Consider the following 14,665-nt stretch of genomic DNA (forward strand, 5'->3'; position numbering starts at 1 on the left):
TACATACGCAATGCATTCACGTCACATGGAAAGCCCACAAATGCTCATTAGGTGATACAAACGGAGTGAAGTAATTGATTTCTTCTAGAAAACAGAGAAGTGGGCTAGTTGGTACTGTATAACCTCAGGCAAAGCGCAAGAGGGCACGTAGGACAACAGAAGTGAAGCGTTCTGTCTTTGTCCACTTCTGTTGTCCTACGTGCCTTTCTTCGCGTTGCCTCAAGTAATTTATTTTACGCTACTAGCAGATACCGGTTATATTTTTGGTTTCTCATACCTTTCGGAAACGACACACGTCACAGTGTGTAGCCTTCGTAGAGGAATATGTGCTCCAAATGCTAAACGCAAGGGACCTTATTTCCGTGTTTAATATACTCAATGCTTTCTAAATAAATCTGTCAGTAAACAATGATATCAAGTGCTAGCATAGCTGGACATTGTTCCCGTAATTACGTAATTCCCATGAGTACATTTTTAACTCAGTTTACGCAAGACTTCTCCCACTGTGTGACACTGGCTGGCAAACACTTTTATTTATATATTATATGACTCGAAATATGATTGATAACCGTGCGTCTACATGTTTGCCACAATGCTGATGCTTGCTAAGCGTGTTAAACACAGTTTATACAAACCTAGGTGAACAAATAATTAGTTATCAAGAAAAGACGCACCGCACCCAAAGTTTCCATTACGACGACCGGCCCGCGAATAAACGAAAATATATAATGCGATAAACCTTGAGGTTCGAAACTTTCGCCAGCTTGCTATTCAGCCTGGCACCGTGTCGGGTGCTGTATGTCTTACGTTTTTCATTAGACAAAATTTTTCTAAGTTTTTAAGTTGTGTTGAAAACACTTACGGTTCATCACAGCAAGTGTTCGCAGCGGTTAAAACTAATTCAGAGGTTTTTCGTGCAAGAGGCACGACTTGATAAAACGCATGCCACAGTAGGGAATTTAACAAACATTTTAACCACCACAGCTTGCGCAACGAGCACGTAAATGCAAGTGAACAGCAGCCTTTTTGCAGTGTGCTTTCATCGAAATTCGGCCGTCCCACCTGGGGTTGAACCCGGGATTTCCAGCTATATCGCATGCCGTAGTGTCTGTGTAGTACACTATCCATACATAAACGAAACATACTTTCTTTTGTAAGTACGTTCGCTTCCCTTCGAATCTTGTCCTGGGCGCTAAACAGCCGACTTTGCGCTGAACTTGGCAATATTTTCGCACCGCCGTTGCATCGATACGTCTTGATCTAAGAAAGACTCCGATTTAAAAGCTCAAGCTGGCTGTCAATAAACTCGTTTTAGGTGGGAACAAATGTAGAGATATTAAAGCGTGCTGTATTGGTCATGTCTAAGGGTAAAAATATTCATTGAAAAACGGAGAAGCGGTAAAGCTCACGTTTTGTAGGGACCCCAAAGTAGATGAAGCATCCGGGGTACCATCACGGCTTGTACTTGGGGTTGCTTCGTCCGTCATACTAAAGACAGGAATCGTGCTATCGTTGCTTCTTTCCCTAGCTTTGCCTGATGTTTCGATGTCCTATAACTGGCGTGTATTCTCGATTGCGCGTTGTTGAATCACCGCGCATGCGCACTCAATGCCAAGAAAGAACGGAATATAATAAAGCTTTTGTCACTTTGGGGTTTCCAATAATCTGATGTCGTATACCCGGGAGAAAAACGAGACCTTTGAGTCCGCCACTCACTTGACGCTGATGTGCAAATTTTTTGAACGCAAACAGGGGGTGCCCCGATTACCCGTGCTCTCTTTCCGCCAAATGATTTAACCAAACTAAACCTCACTTACAACAAGGAAGTACATTAATCGGATGATATCGGTATCTTTCCTTCATGCTCCTCCCAAAGCTAAGTGCCCATCTTGCTGGCAAGAAATTGTTGCTCGATGAAGCGCTCGTAGGAGATCAGGAGGTATACAAACTTCCATTGCTTCATGAAAATGATGGCGGTACAAGTTTCCTCCGCTGCAAACGCGAATGAATATTGAGAACAAATCGAGGCAAGTTAGGATGTCGACGTTTTTTTTGAGCTTGTTCTACATTGTGAAGGCTTCAGTGTGCTATTTATATTTGCTGTAGCTGCGCCACTTCAATATTTATTGTACTGAGCGTCACCAGACAATATTAACACGCTAATGGTTCAAACAACGTTAATTTAATGAAATTAATTATGTCTGTTTTTATTGCCTGAGCAACATTGAAAAGTCTCGCCAACAGGGTGGTTGCTGCGCAAGAGCACATGCAACCTCTCAGAAGGACAGCAGTCTACACACGCAATTCATTCACGTCACATATATAGCCCACAGCTGCTCATTAGGTTTTACATACGCCGTGCAGTAATATAATTCTTCAAGAAAAGATACAGGTGGGCTAGTTGGTACAGCATAATTCAGGCAAAGCGCAAAAAGGCGCGCATAGGACAACAGAAGTGAAGCGTTCTCTCTTTGTTCACTTCTGCTGTCCTGCGTGCCATTCTGCGCGTTGCCTCAAGTAATTTATTTCTTGCTACTACCAGGTACCGCTTATGTTTTTGGTTTTTCATACCTTTCGGAAACGGCACACGTGACAGTGTGTAGCCTTCGCAGAGGAATATGTGCTTCAAATGCTGACCGGAAGGGCATTTAGTTCCGCGCTTAGTATATTCAAAGCTTTCTGAGTAAACTCTCAATAAGCATTGACATCAGATGCAAGCACAGCTGGACACTTCTCACGCAACTGCGTAAAGCTCATAAGTAAATTTTGTCTCAACTTAACACTTTTGACGTCGCGTGATACAGTCTAGTAAACACTTTTATGTATACAATATCTGAACCGAAAATGAATTATTACAGTGTTTCTACATTTTTGCTACAAAGTTGATTCTGGCTAAGCTTGTTAAACACAGCAAGTTAATAGAAATCTAGCTAAAAATTATTGATTGCTAAGAAAAATTGTACCCTAGCCAAAGTTGCCATTAGGATGACCTGCTTGAGTCAACTCAAAATGAATTACAAGAAACCTTCACTTTTGAAACTTTCCCCAGCTTGCTCACCAGAATGCAATTTTCTTGGCCTAGTCTGAGGCTTAGTTTTTTAAATTTTGTGCAATCCTCATTCAACCAGTCTTCTGCATGTATTGCCATTCGTTTGCGAAAAGAAGGTTTTTAATACGATAGGATCGAGGGTCCCGTGTCGAAGAAAATGGGGTGTCTGCTTCCGACGCAGGCATCCCCTAAAGAGAAACTTCCCGCACTTACATTAATGCATATGTATATGCCACGCCTTCCTTATGACAAGCTGTATATACGGGATATATTGCATAACAATTTCATCCCTAAAGTATCTCATACCTTGTGTTACATTCATCACAAAGGATTTCCACAAAATTTTAGGAATGACAGTCCAGAAACAAATGTCATGAATCAAAACACCGACAGCGCATGTGTTTTATGTTAAATCTTCTTGCACTGAAATATCAAAAGTGCCGAACAATAACAAAAACATAATAATTTGTTATTTCTTTCGCGTGGCTGTGCACAACCTCCGAGATGCAAGAGGCCGCGTTCCTACCACAAAACTCGCCTAGGTGCATAGTGTTCATCGACAGCGTTTCCAGGTAAACATTGTGATTGCGTAAGCTGTAGTTGCCGTGAAGCGTGAGAACCAGTCAGGGATCTTCGAGTGCTATCGCGTTCCACTCATAAAGGTAAAGCTAAAGCGTCCTGCTAGTTTTTGCTGAGTCAATTATGAAAGCGCTAACGTAACTGCATCGCCCATGCTAAGTTCGCTTGTATAATATCGTGTTAGATATGGTGGTTCTTTAAATATTCGAGGCCACCTAAGTCGTTGTAAGTTGTGAATAGGAAAGGCATTAATGTCAAATTGAACGCTGTGCCGGGTGTCCCTTGAAGTTATGAACCCCTCGTTTGAAATCGAGTACGTTAAGACGCTTGGCCGACGCATCTGAGATAGCCGAAGACCGAAGCAGTTCGTTCCGTGACGTCATGTTACCTCGCCCTGCTACCATAGAATCTGAAGTGGATACCATCGAGTAAGCAGCAGTGATTTTCACGTCCCCGCATTACTCACGCCGGGCTTGGAAATGAAAATTTCGATCCAAGTAGCCTGATGTCAAAATGCAGAGTGCACAGGCCTGCTATCTTTGAGGCGCTGGTTTAACCCACTGGGTAAGACAGTCGGTTTCGGAGCTTGGGGTCGTAGTTTAGAAACTCACTATCTCGAACGTTTTTTTCCGAATTTTTCTTTCAGTTTTTTATACATTACTCTATTTGTAGCGATTACCCTGCCGAAGTTAGGACGCAGGAAAGAACCTGATCTCGAAGGACGCCGGAACCCGAAAACGAGAGTGACGTGGCATTGCGCCGATGTCCTCAGCCATCACGCAACACCTGGTGTGCCAGCGCTGCAGCAAGGGAGGTATTGTGTAAGGGTCCACCTAGCGCACTGTGCATTTCAGGCGCTCCTGATTGGCTAGGACCACTCGTCTCCTCCTCTCTCATAGACCTGCATCCAATCAGCAGTGGCCGAAATGGACAGTCCACTAGGCGGACTGTTCCTTTACACTTACAGAATACCACCCACCTTCACCCTCTCTGCTCAGTCGAGGCGCGCACGTGACGTGATGTCGCAGCAAATGGGAATATAGGAGTCGTTTCGCTGCTACAGACGCCGTCTACTTTGGTCAATGGACCAGTTGATGCTTTCGCATCAAAATGCGACCATTCGTCTGAAACTACTTATAACATAGCGACGTGCGGAAAAGAGGCGAGTTGCTGCGTTAAAGTAAATGCTACTTGGAAGGGGGTCGTTTCTAAAAGAATGTAATAACATTCCACTCCATGTTGGGGAGAAGCGTGGCTTGACAATCGCTAAATCCAGGAAAGAATATGAATTGTTTGATACATTGAAATAGGTGGCCTCTTTCTTATCTAATGAGCATGCACCGGAAGTTACAATGGCGTGTTACATGAGCCGACCTGTCTCATCGCACCGAAATTCCCCCTATAATTTGTGCATCACTGAACCCATCGACCACGAAATCCAATTTTTTGTAATATGGAATTAATATTGTTATGGGGTTGTTGGGAGAACAGCAGATTATATATACAATATATATGCAAAATCAATCTGACTAGTTAAGATGGCTGACCACCAACCCACAGCAGCCAGTGTCTCGCGATTTTCTTCTTCATGGCTTCGTTCATCTTTCCGTAACAATGTGAAGAGATGAAATTTTAACGAATCATCGATCAATTAGATTTACTCGCATATTAACTGCCTCGAGGGGCATTTTAAGTTGTAGATGTTAAGTGACAGACTTGTCTATACAGTGAGTGTCACACTACCGAAAGAGGTAACGCCGTCTTCACGGTGTTTTCAGAAGATGGCATATCACCGGAGGAAGTCTGATTGCTCTCAGTTTAAATGCCTCTGCAGGACTCAAAAAACCTAAGGTTTATATTGAGATAATAGCTTTTGTAAGTCGATGAAGGTTGCGAATTATTTCTATTGATTTGAATACATTATCAATTACACCATATTAGTACTAATAAAATAAAATTGCTCCATGTACCAGTGAGAAATTGAAGTTTGTGTTCACTTTCCTTTGCCGTGAGCGATAATATATATTTTTCTTTGTTGCTGCGATGAAGTGAACAATGCTGAACACCTTCCTGATACGGGCTTTCTTAATGAGATATTATTCTTGAACTTTGGGTGGATGATTTATTTTTCGCTTTTTTTCCAGTTTGCAGATCACCGCGAATGTGGAGCGTAGTCGCCATCGCAGTTCACGTCTTTCAACGGGCTGTCGCAGCGCATTGGTCCGAGGGGTGGCCTTGGACAGCACGTTTTGCACCGGTGAGCTAGCCAGGGCACCTCTGAGCGTGATGGTCATAGGTTTGACTTTGGAAGCATAGTGTACTGTTTGGAATACTTTCCTCTTCTATGGTCCGTGGCAAAAAGCTAGATGCAAAGGCCAGCATAAAAGCTCCGTGGACATTTCTTATTTTTTGTCACGCCGGATGTTGATTCGATGAGCATTGGTCACCTTCTATTCTTTTCAGCCCTCGAGGAGCACAATTTCGGTCAGATCGATGAGATTAGCCTCAGATATTGCTTCGAGCAGGCTATTCATGTATCAGTGGAGTATGAGGTTGATCGGAATATCTTCTTATTAAACAAGACTGATTGGCTCTTCGTACTGCTGTTTGTCACGAACCTCGAGCAGGAGGTCTCTACTTACCATTTTTATTACGTTATTGCCCACGCCTATATCGTCAGACAAAGAATTGCGGATAAAGGATAAAGTTTTCTAGCTTGGTTTTCAGTTTGCTCACAGCGTGCTACATGGAAACCGTGGGAAGCCTTTCTGTCAAGTGAAGGAGTTGGTAAGTCTTCATCGGTGCGTCTCCTTTTTTGGAGACCGACGATCAGGTAGTCAAGGAAAAGATAGGGTTCTCATACCCTTCCATTTCATTTAAATAGGAATGACAGTCTCCCAGCACGGTGTCCAACTAAGGGATGCTGCAGGACTTGACATGTAAGAGTGCATACACGGGCAGTACATTGACAGTGGGACTCGATTAATTATACCGAAGACTGGACACGCTATGGAATGGTGAACTAAGTCGTCTGAGAATTACAAAACAATCTGGAAGAGAGGAAGTGAGAGGAGAGAAAGGAAAGACGAAAAAAGAAATAGCAATCGAAGAGGAGGACAGGGAAAGGCAACCACACAATTTTTACGAATGGGTGAGTCCAGGGCATACGTGAGGCCCAAGACAAAAGCGCGTGATGCCTCCACCAACGAGCCTTAAAAAGCCTTGGCACTCTACATGGGCTCCACTGCACTCAAAGACTTTCTCCTGCACACGACTAAGTCACGTACGATGAGGCACCAAAGAGTCCAATCCCCATGTCCTGCAGTCTTTGGTGTCACAGCAAACCAAACAACTGATGACGCATAAGCACTTGCGGCGTCAACTCTGTGGAAACGGCAGCGTCCTTTACAATGTTGAAAGGACAATAAAACGTGACCCTAAATTAATGAGAACTTTTCTGGTTGTCGAAGAGCAGCGAGAGTCGACGACTGCGTGGCCGTTGGCGCTGCTCTTTATAATTGCAGCTTTCCAAGACGTCCTCAGTCAACGGTCCTACTTCCGGTCGCTTTACATGGTTCGCCGACGAACAAAATTGCACATCTTTTGAGTCATTCTTTTTACACTTATATGTATTTTGTATGCATGCGGAATTGTCACAGTTTTAGTTTTTGAGCAGAGGTGTCAGTCAGCTACTAGCCTTTCTATCTTATTGCGGACAACTGGAAAGCACATGTCATGTGGCACAAGGTTCCTTTCAGATTGAGACTCAATTTACTTTACGGATTTGTTCTTTAAACAATATTTTATGGTGTTTCCTAGTAATTAAGTTTGCACGTCCCAAGTGACAAGCATTTGTTATTCCTATAGTTATATTTGAACGCTTTGGTTAGCCCAGAAACATGCACTTCGACGATCGCAGGCAAGACTACAAGATTAAGTGGGTGCCGCGTAGTTCGGTATCCAGAGGCAGCTTTTGTTTTTGTTGGCAACTTGTCTTGGAGTCTCCAACTTATACTGTTCTTCCTGATACACGTCAAGACGTTATGCATTTGGGTGGAATTATGTTGACTGTTAGTCTTGTAATTTAAAATCGATCAAAATTCCTCAAGCACATAACGGTGGCCCTACATCATGGCAACTTCCCAACTCCCACTCGCAGCAATTCTCCGATTCATCTTTCCATGCTTTTGTCTATTCGTTATTCACATGATTTCTCGGGGCAATGTTTAAGTGGTCAGTTATGTATTCCCCTCGGTTTGGATCCACTCCATGACCTCGTAAATATATTAATGTAGGGAACTAAATAAACGAGTAGAATACGTGTTCATCATTGAAACGAAATTGTCTGTCTGTCTGCATACCATTCCGAGCTCTGCTGGTGCTGTTGCATGTTCGATGATATACTAAAGTATGCATTTCGCCGCGCATTGATTTCGCTGTAAAATGGGCGACCGTCACAGAATCGCGGACATACAATGCGCATGTTGTACAGAATAAGGTCCGTTAACCGTGAAATTCGGTGTGAACAGTAGTCAGAAAGCGTTTTTTTCTTTATCAATGCTTCTAAATAGCAACATACCGATTCTCATATCCGAGGAAACGGTCTCGTGTCCTGCTTTACTACTTTATTGAACACGCTTTCCACATCTCCATGTGCAGTCTAGCAACTGAACAAAGCCTAGTTACGCATGTCGTTGCCTTTCATTCCGTGTCCCCTTTTCTCCGTTGCAATAATGCGCTAATATATTGTGCTATAGGCGTCAAATGAGACGCGAACAGTGGACAGCGCGTTCGAACCATAACTGTAAGTTTAGTGCGCGCCGTCGGCCAGTCACCGCCTTTGACAGATGTGCACACCCAGTTGCACCGCACTGCGTGATGACGCTCGCCCTATACTGCAATATTGTCGCTTCTGTTTTCTTTCTTCGACGTTTGCTTTCTCGCTTTCAAATAAAAGCGAACACGCGCCCCGCCATTACAGTTCAATTTGACGCCGGTAGTGCCTCTGCAATCTGAGCACTGCGACTGCATGCAGGCGCCTTCCAGCTACATGAAAGGTCTTTACGCGTAAGCGTACAAGTTCACTTCCAGAAATCAGCGAGGTCAAGTCGCAGGCAGCTGAGCTGGGAGAGGGAACCAAGCGCAGGTAGGGAAGGGCGCTTGGAGGTTGACAGGAGTGCGAGGCGGCGTGGCGAGGTAGAAGGAGGCGGAGCGCCGCGGAGGATGAGGGTATGTGGAGGCGCGCTGGGTTCATATCCCCTGGCAGTTGTTCCGGGCTCTGCTTGCGCTATGGACGTTCGTGTCTCGATCGGGAGGCCCAGCGCCAAGAGTGGAGCAGCAACGCAAGTGGCGGCGGGCCGAGCGTGAGTCGACCGACCCTGAAGGGGTCGGAAGACGCACGGCACGCGCGATCCAAAAAAGACAGGCAAGAGGTTGGGGCTAGGCGTGCCAATGAGAATCCCCCAAACAAGCCAACTTGGTATGTCTCGCAAGGCTTCATAGCCTAGAAGCTGCGAATAAACCAAAAAAAGTTACGCTATGATAATCGTTATTCATTCATATTCTCACGTTGTAGGGATGGTGAGGAACACAGTAGCAATAAGCCTGAGTCGGAGAACCAACTGTTTATTGGGCAAACATGCGTCCAAAATAAAGTCACACTCTTGCAATATGCAAGCGCCGAGCACATGCGTCGATCTTCGTGAAGCTGATTCGCGTCTCAAGCGCGTCAGCGATTTGTAAAGGACTAGTCGAAGATTCCAACGTTATCGCATACGATCGTGTGTCTTCCAGAATGTACAAAAATATTCGCGTCACGCATGCAATCTAATTAGAATAGATCCCACTACATCATAGGCGGCAGACACAATCACTGAAAATGACCGAGAATGTTCCGATACATGCGAGCGCTTCATAGCTTTTCACTCAGTCAGCGGTGGTGTATTGGGGTCCAAACCCAGACACGAACGCTGGGCTGCTGCTCCTCATACCTTCGTCGAAGGCTGTAGCTTCCGCTGTCCGTCCTTGGCTAGTACTTCATGGATAGGGAAGCAGGTTGTCGTGCATCTTCGGCACGCTGCAATAAGGTGGCGACGTCGAGATTTTCTTTCGCGGTGACGTGCGGTAGCATTGCAGTCGCTGTTATCAGCTCACATCCAGCTGCCTGGATTCGGACGCCTTAACGATGTAGTCATAACCTGCACCGAAGGCACGGTGAAGGATACACTCATGACGGAGTAGTCAGCTCCTGTGTCCACTAAAGCGGCGACTGTGTGGACATCGAGGAACACTACGAGGTTGCTAGTTATTGCGGCGATGGTTATTTCGTGGCGTTGAATGAAGTCTGGATGGCATTGCCTCGCAGTTATGTCGCATCCACAGTAGGCGGCGTGTTTTTCCTTCGGAGGTTCCTCGAAATTGCAGCGTGTCTGCGACGTCGTGCAGATTGTTACGTCGTGCAGTTTACCGAATATGGGTTCCTGAAAATACTGGCCGTGTATTGGGCCAGTGTGCTGTGAGCGCTGCAGTGAGAGGTAGTGGCGCGACCAGGGTGATCGGGAAAGTCGCCGGGCTCTCCCCCGAGTTGTAGTCAGGTATTTGGGAATTTAACCTTGTCGCTCGCCCCGCTTTGGACCTGGAGATTTAGCGCGCGATACATGATGGTCCTATCTCACGGTATGGTTATCGACAGAAGACCGTGGCCTCGATTTCCGTTGTGACAGCAGAGCGGGTGGTGGTCGGGTGCACACCATACGCGTGTCTTCTCGGGGAGTTGAGTGACCAGGTGGGCGGCTGGGTTGGTGGCGGCAAATGGCGACGGAATTAAAGAGTTCCAGCACTTTGGTGCGAGCTCGGAGGAGGACGCTGATGGCGGATTACAGCGACGTCGACCATAACTTCCTGCTTGAGCTGCGAAGAGCCAGGGACTCATAATGACTTCTGGATAATATCCTTTAAAAAGTGAGTCTTCGTATGAATGACGTGGCGGAGGTGTATCCGAAGTGTCTCCTGCGAACATAGCATTTCCAGAGGCAGGCATCCAGCTTCTGCTACAGTCCCTGAGCGGGAAGACCCCTTCGGAAGGCCAAGACATACGCGAAGGCAGTTGTTTCGTGCTGCCTCGAGTTTTCTCTTGCTTGTGGGAGATATTTTGTGCAGGATCGGGAGGTAATATCGGAGTGTTCCATCGACGTAGGCCTTATGGAGGAGCACCATTGATCGACAGGTGCTGCCCCACTGTGATCCGGCTAGAAATCGGAATACGTGCGACGCCGAGGAAATGTTCTCACTCAGTTTTTTCACTTGGGGCGACCATGTGAGGTTCCTGTCGATCGTCATTCCAAGAAACCTTTTTAAAGGATATTTCCAGAACCCGTGCTACATCTAGCTTTGGGCAGGCCATCGGAAGCATATCTATTTCGATTCCTGATCAGGCGTCACAAATTATGCCGCGAAACATTTCACCATGGACACTGTCCCCAAAGGAAATCGTGCCATACATACCTGGAATCAGTGCGAAAAGGAAAATGCCTCAAGCAGCGACTTATCAGATAGCTTTAGAATATATGCACAAAGAATACGCAGCTGCAACGCACATTTTCACAGATGGATCTACAACTCCACATCGTTCATCATGCGGACTTTTTGTTCCCTCTACAGGACAACGATTCTCGTTTCGTCTTGAGCGAGCGGAGCTATATGGCATTAAGGAGGCCCTTGTGTATATACTTCGACAGCAGCTGCCAAAGACATGGGCGATATTCACAGACTCAAAAGCAGCCCTACAAAGTATGTGGAACAGGCACAAGCGTTGCAATAATCAACCAGCAGCATTTGACATTGCTTATCTTCACCAGAGGGCTAAGATTGCTGGACATTGCAGAAAGTTCCAGTGGATACCTGGCCATGCCGGCATTTCGGGAAATGAAAGAGCAGACGAAGCTGCCAGAAATGGACTCCAATACCGCAAGTTCAGAAGAACATATTTTACAAAAGCCGACGCTTCAACCATGGCAAAAAATATGCCTATCAAGAAAAAACCGCATCTTGAATCTGCCGCTTCACCAAGATAACTTCCTACGTTACATTGACCCAGAAATGAGACCGAAAATTCCACGACCACTTCCTCGACACTTAGAGATATTGTACCATTGTCTCCGACTGAACGTGGCATATACGAACAATTATCTGTACCGCATAGGACTTACCACTAACCCATACTGTGATAACTGTCGCAACTTAGAGACAATTGAGCACATATTACTAGAATGCCCCGCGTACCGCGACGAGAGAATTTTTTTAGCACCAAATGGACATGATTCGCCACGAACCGTTAACGTTACCGAGCATCTTAGGTCCAATGCCCGGCCCTTCAAAACAGCGACGGGTTTTGAATTTATTGTTCAAATACCTGACAGAAATTGGTCAAATAGGAAAACTTTGAAAATTGCATCCTTCCTATACAAAAGCCTAAATTTACCCGCCATGTCACGTGTAAAAATTAGTATCAGGTCGACTCGGACATTTCATATTTATTTTTATGCTTTTTTTTCTCCCACTCTTTTCTGGAATCTTTTAATCCCATTCCCCATCCCTATACCGAGTAGCATGCCAGCGGTTATATACGCGCCGGCAAAATTCTCTGTTCTTCTAATAAAGAGCCCTCTCTCTCTTCTGGATACGCCTACAGATGATGTCGGCAAATTAAGCCTATTTGAGGCCGCGTCGAAAAGAACATCCTACGCCCTTATTCGCGTACAGTGGCTCCGACGGGCTTTGTGAGCTTTTCGTAGCCTTGTGCCTGTATTTTTCACTTCAGCGAAATCACTAGGTGGCTATGTTGCCGAGTGAGCATTTCCAGCGTCTTGTCGATGTGGCTTCTGTTAGAAATTTCGTGTCGGTCTTGGCTGGTATTTTTTTTTCTCCCCGTAATAATCATAATCTTTTACTTTGGGATGATGGAGGAGGTTGTGGATTAAAGCTGATCGTAAACGGCGGCTTGACAAAGGCGCACACCCCCTCTACAGCGTAACAGCAAAGCAGGGAAGGACACACAGAAGTATTCATATAATCTCTTCGCAAATTCGCAGAGCCAAAAATAACAGGACCATTTCATAAATAAAATAAAATAGAAAGAAATAAAGGAGAACAATGATCAATAGAATAAATACAAAGGGTATAAATCAGTACAATAAACACAGGTACAAGTATACTGATGATAGGAATACAGGTGGAGTTTTTAAGAATGTGTTCAGTGAAGCTGTCGTAATGCATGTTTAACTAGGTTAAGTATGTCAGTCCCGGATTTTTTATAGTTGTTTAGTAGAGTTGGAAGTGTGAAGGATAATTTTTCCATTGCGTAGTTGGTTCTCGTAGTTAATACAATCCATTCCTTTTTATGGCGGGTGGGGTAACGCGCAGTGCTCTATTCCAGCGATGACAAATGCAGAAATTCAAGATGATATTTTAGTTGGCGCTGGGATGAAACTGCTAGCTTATAATTGTAAATATTGAATACTGGCATTATGTATGTTTTGGAGAAGTGACCTTGCGCGTGGCTGTTGTAATGTACATGAAAAGTATTCTGATAAGCACATGTACGAGATGACACTTTGTAGTGACGGTAAACAATACTATAACAACAACCTTGTGTCACGCAACTATTTCACCGGTGAATGGGAAGGCACAAAACGAGTTACACTCGGGCAGAAAGGTGATTGCGATAGTAGGCGTCAATCGTCGAATAAGTGATTGAGGGCTAACGTTTGTCAGATATTCATGCATGATTCGTTGAACATCGTAGCGTAATCGTCGGTGCATGCAAGCCTTCAAGAATGCACATTTGTATTCGTATTGAGCATGCTGTTTGATTACGAAAGGCTCGACTACAGCATAGAAAAAAATTTATAATTGGTGAGAAAGATCGAGAAGTTTCTGATACACGCAGGCGCGTCTTGCGCTGAGCGGTGACCGAACATTTGTTAGCCGGTGAAACGTGTTCACAGGAAAAATATAAGTGTGTAAACATATATGAAAACTTACTTGTCATGTCAAACCTTTGTCATTTTTGCACAGAAAAAGTTTTGTCACATCAGGCTACAAGATTTCACAGCTGCAGCTAGATAGCTGATAGATAGTCCGACTAAAAACAGATGACTTCAAAGTGGATAAAAACTATCCAATAAACTTAAAATTTCCGCAGCAATAAAACATAACTAAAAATTTTCCTATCGGGAGACCATATATATACTGAAGCTCCAAATGATCTGGATCTTGTACAGTCTCCCTACCGTCATCAGCTTATTTGATGGTATAGAACAAACGTCTGCGTTATGAATACACGCGCCAAAGAACAGTTAATTTCAAGCAAATAATTTTCATACGGTTACAATGTAGTTATGAATTGTCGTGAAAGCATCTGCATGTGCTTTCTCTCGAAGGCAACTTGGCCTTTGGACTTCATATAATGGCAGAAATTCCTTCTTGACAAGAATGCAGTAGCTGCTTTCTCAAGTGCTTCCTAAAGAGAGATATTCCATTCTGCTTATGCTGCTAAATGACTATGAATATAGTTCATTAAAGCTTGTTTGCTGGCACACTGTCAAAAGACCTGCACAAGAAGTTTCTCTAATCAAATGTAGGGGGCGGGGTCAAGGATCCTTTGTGGACATTGCAAACATGTAGTTAGAGAAAGCATGATCTTGCAGGCCATTAGGGTTTGTCTTGAAATGAGTTCGATAAAGCAACGTTCACCAACAACATAGTTCACGGAACAGTGAGCGCTGGCCAGAACCTGCAGTGTTTTTTGATATTGAGGCACCCAAAATACTTCTGGCGTCGAGGTCTTGTCGCGCAATTTCGAAAAACCAGACGGCATCGTTCACATCCTGCGTTCCTTCTGGCACACATGCCTATCGTGTGTTTCTTTGTCTGCAAAACGACATCCGCACTGCGTGCACTCATACGGTGTTTTATCCACGTGCTTTGTTCGGTGGTGACGAAGAAGACTTGAATTGTACATAAAGAATTGATCACAGA

The sequence above is a fragment of the Dermacentor albipictus genome, chromosome 9, assembly GCF_038994185.2.
Source record: "Dermacentor albipictus isolate Rhodes 1998 colony chromosome 9, USDA_Dalb.pri_finalv2, whole genome shotgun sequence".
Taxonomy (NCBI): Eukaryota; Metazoa; Arthropoda; class Arachnida; order Ixodida; family Ixodidae; genus Dermacentor; species Dermacentor albipictus.